This window comes from Pinus tabuliformis, chromosome J (genome assembly GCF_031772625.1).
Source record: "Pinus tabuliformis cultivar Carrire ecotype Pingquan chromosome J, CPIR1, whole genome shotgun sequence".
NCBI classification, from domain to species: Eukaryota; Viridiplantae; Streptophyta; class Pinopsida; order Pinales; family Pinaceae; genus Pinus; species Pinus tabuliformis.
The window spans coordinates 900,113,191-900,118,390 of NC_142295.1; positions in this window are offsets into that span (position 1 = coordinate 900,113,191).

Sequence of the window (5,200 nt, forward strand, 5' to 3'; positions counted from 1 at the left end):
CTAAAATAAACATGGTTGATTTCCATATAGAGACAATCCTGGTCACAATGTAACATTGGACCATGGTTAACCATGGTTGGCCATGATTCATTTTCATATTAAAACAATATTTGTGAGAACGCAACGTTAGACCATGGTTGATTTCCATATCCATCGTTGTATGAGAATGGTTGAGCATGGTTGGTTATGATTGACCGTGGTTGACAATGATTAATATTATAAACCTAATGATTGATATTATAAACCTAAGGGATTATGAACCCAAAGGAATAATATTAAACCCTATGGACTATTATTATAAACCCAACATATATAAACCCTAAGATAAATATTATAAATACTAAAATAAACATGATTGGCCATCATTGATTTTTAACAATATTTGATGTTGGACCATGGTTGACATCATAATAAACCATGGTTGACCGGGGAATAATAAAACCAAGTGATTGATATTATAAACCCAAAGGAACAGTAAACCCAAGCGATTAATACTAAAACCCCAAGGGATTATGAACCTAAGGGAATAATATTAAACCTAAACAACTAATATTATAAACCAAAGGTAAAAAAACCCTGAGATAAATATTAAAAATACTAGAATAAACATGGTTGAGCATGGTTGCTTTTCATATTGAGACAATCCTTGTCACAATTTGACATTGGACCATGGTTGAACATGGTTGAACATGGTTGATTATGGTTGACCATTGTCAAATAATATTAAACCCTATGAATATGAACTCTTACATCAATAAACTAAAGGGATTGATATTATAAACCCAAGGGAATAATAAACCTAAGAGATAAAAATTATAAACCCAAGGTATATAAACCCTAACACAAATATTATAAACCCTAAAATAAACATGGTTGACCATGGTTCCCATGGTTGATATCCATATAGAGACTATTCTTGTCACAATGCAACGTTGGACCATGGTTGATCATGATTGATTTTCATATCGAGATAATCTTTCTTAGAACACAACGTTGGACCATGGTTGACCATGGTTGATTTCCATATCCATATGGTTTGACCATGGTTGAACATGGTTGGCTATGATTGACCATGGTTTTCCATTATTAATATTATAAACCCAATCGATTTATATTATAAACACAAGGGAGTAACAAACTCAAGGTATATACTAAAACCCCAAGGGATTATGAACCCAAGGGAATATGATTAAACCCAAGGGACTAATATTATAAACCCAACGTATATAGAACATAAGATAAATACTATAAACACTAAAATAAACATGATTGACCATGGTTGATTTCATATTGAGACAATCCTTATCACAATGCCATGTTGGACCGTGGTTGACCATGGTTAATTTTCATATCTATACAATCTTTGTCAGAATGCAACATTGGACCATGGTTGATCATTGTTGATTTTCATATTGAGACAATCCTTATCACAATGCCATGTTGGAGCATGCTTGACTATGGTTAATTTTCATATCCAGACAATCTTTGTCACAATGCAACATTCAACCATGGTTGATTTTCATATCAAGAAATTTTTTGTCACAACACAACGTTCAAACATGTTTGACCATGATTGACCATGGTTGACCATGTTTGATTCTATAATACATGGTTGACCATCATCAACCATGGCTGACCATGGTTGACCATGATTGTCCATGCTTTTTATATGTAGACAATTTTTGTCATAATGCGAGATCTGACCACAATTGACCACAGTTGACCATGGTTGGTTATGGTTGACCATGGTTGACCATGGTTGGTTATGGTTGACCATGGTTGACCATGATTGATATTATAAACCCAAGTTAATAATAAACCCAAGAGATAGATATTATGAACCAAAGGATTAATACCAACCCCAAGGGATTATGAACCGAAGGGAATAATATTAAACCCAAGGGACTAATATTATAAACCCAACATTGGTAAGCCCAAATATAAATATTATAAACACTAAAATAGACATGGTTTATTTTCATGGTAAGACAATCCTTGTCACGATGTGACATCAACCATGGTTGGCTATGATTGAAAATGGTTAACCATAATTGATATTACGAACCTAAGGGAATAATAAACCCAAGGGATTGATATTATAAAACCAAAGGAATAAAAAACCCAAGGGAGTAATATTATAAACCCAAGGTATAAAAACCCTTAGATAAATATTAAAAATACTAAAATAAATATGGTTGATTTTCATATTTAGACAATCCTTGTCACAATGTGACGTTGGACCATGGTTGAACATAGTTGTTTATTGTAATGTTTCCAATTTTTGTGAGTGCAAAATTCACTAAGGAGTTTTTCCAATTTTTGGTGATATTAAATAAACGGGAGAAAATATTATTTTGTGGGAGAAAAGTGGAAATTATTATTTTAATGAATAATGGCAGAAAAGTAATATTTTATTAGTGGAAGGTGGGGACCACCAAGGGAGAGGACTAGCAATTATAAATAGAGCTTAGAGGCCTCCATTTGGTACCTTTAACATTTGCAAAGAACTACTCATCCATTCACTCTCTTGTTTAGCGAGTCTACCATTGTTTAGCCATGAATCTGTCAAGTGGGAGATTCAACCTCTACTTCGGGGGACCATCCGTGCCCACCCTAGGGAGGCTATTCCAAAAGAGTTTTCAGGAGTTCCATAGTAGTGACATACACTAGTAGCTAGCGCAGAGCAAGGAGTGCGTATTTCTGGGTAGCTAGGAAACACCAAGAGGAAGATTGAGGGAACTAGAGATCTGATTTCTTGTCCGGGAGATGGGGAGCTGAGGTAGCAACATTAAACTAGCATTCTTGCTAGGTTTTACAACCAGCTGAGCCAACATTCCAGCAATTCATACTGCTGAGCTGAGGGATAGAGTAAAGGCCACTCAAAAAATTTTCGTGGTGCTTGGGAGTAGCTGATTTGGGCCAAGAGATCATCTGGGAAGTTAGGGATTGGATAGCGGGGGTGAAATCAACATTTTGAAGGAGTTTTCAAGTGGATTTACAGACAGTTTCTAGCAGGCCTTGTTTTGTAGCTACAGCTGTGGGGAGGCTCCAAGGGGGTCAAAAATCATAATTCAAAACCAGCTAAAATTCCTTCTGGGTTTTGTCGAAGGAGTCCGGGTTGAAACACATATAAATTTTTGGGTAGTTTTAGTGCACTTTCGAGCCATTTGAACTTTAGTAGAGAAGTAGTTTTCTCGGCAACGCAGTGCAGATTGGTGCAGCAGCTAGGCACCTTCAGCTCAACCATTTCCTACTTGGGTTTGGTCCTTCTTGTCCATTGTGAAAAGCCCAGGTGAACCATTCCATCATCTATTGTATTTGGCTTGTAGAAATTAAATAAAATGGCTTAGAAGTTCTCCGTTTGCAACTTTTATATGGGTGTTTGTTGAATATTTTGTTTTTGTAATTTGTTGCATATATTATTTGCTTGTTTGTCACTTGTATTCCTATTTAGGATCATTATAATGGTATCAGAGCATGATCTTGTTCTGTTGTGGAGTAGCCAGCAAGATCATGAGATATTTGGCCATGTATGCACCGTGATGTGTGAACTATAGACAAACCCATGGCTCAAGGGAGAGTGAGTATCATTGAGGGAAAAATGACACTCACCCACTTTGGTGGCTCAGCTAGGAGTTCTGTTAGAAAATGGGTACAAGAATTGGACACATATTTCCGGCTAAACCCCATGAGGGAGGCAGACGCTATTAGACATGCCACTTTACACTTGGATGGAGATGCTATGGAATGGTGGTACCAGGGGCTAATCCCTTTGGGTCATGTACGTATCACATCCTACAAAGAGTTCACACAGAGGCTTGTGGAGAGTTTTGACCAAAAGGACACTAGACCCCCTCAAAGGGAGTGCATAGGATGAGGAAAGCTAGAGGATGAGACCAGGAGGCATTTCTACTGGTGGAGACCAAGCTTTAGATGTCAGAAGCTTAAGGAGGAGGTTGAGTAGGAGGACACACAGGATGATGAGGGGCACATCAATATTCCTAGTGTGGTGCAGGAGTCACCATTGTTGGAGGCCTATTTGGTAGCTCCAACCAACACCTCGGTTGAGGGAGAAGAGCATACACTCGGAGGGCCATCTATTGATGAGAAGCCAATAGTTGATGAGGTACCCAGTCCTGTGACCCAGTTTCTAGACGATGACCACCAATATCAGGTTGATGAGGTGCCTAGAGGCATACTTGTCATTGAGGAGGTACCAAAAGAGATAGAGGGGTCCAGAGCAGTGACTGAGTTTACAGAGGATAGCCACCCTCCATAGTTTCATCAGCTCTGAGCTAGCCTTCTAGCATTGAGAAAGAAGGTCACGACAGTGCAAGAGGCCATTCTACAAGAAAATGAGGATTTGGAAGGCATGAGAGTGGTTTGTGCTGAGTCAATGGCCAAACTGACTCGCATTGGGGAACGGTTGGGTTCCCTAATTGTTTAGTTGGAGTGCACATTAGAGCGATGGGGCAACCATAATTAAACATTACAGGCCAGTAACACTAGTAGGTTACCACTACACATTGGAGAGGGAGAGGGAGAGTCACCTCGACATATTTTATGTGTTGGCCAGGATGGTGAGATGAGGTAACATGAGTTGCGCAGGGGGAATCCTTGGCAGGATGGAGGGTTAGTTCCATGTACGGGAGTTTATGCTCTCGATCCTTCCCTTGGGGTTGGATGGCGAGAGATATTGAGTTGGTATCTGGTGGAGTTGGCTAGGAAGTTAGATGCATCCATGGCCACATCTCAGGGGAGGCTGTGGATTATCAAAGGGGCTTGAGGCCAGAGTGTTGTTGGGATCCAAGTGGGATTCTACATCACATCTTGGAGTCGGTAGGTCATGGTAGCAGCTACGTGATGGATTGAGTAGTTGTTTGCACACACCTTTTCATATCCCCTTCAGAGTTCCTGACAAAACTAGTGACAAGATTGATTGGCAGAGGAGTATCCAAATTTCATGAGTTGTCATGGCATATTGATTGTACATGGAGTCACAGGCTGATTAGCCTACTTTGGCAGGAGCTGGTAGGAGGAGGTGGCATCGATAGACCATCGAATAGGGCATTAGATGGAGATGGTGCTCTCTCATTGGTATATTGGACACTAGAGCTACTGAGGATAGACACAATAGTGGGATTCCCATTGGCATGTGAGGAGTCAGACCCCTAAGGTATTTCAGGGAAGATGGGGAGAT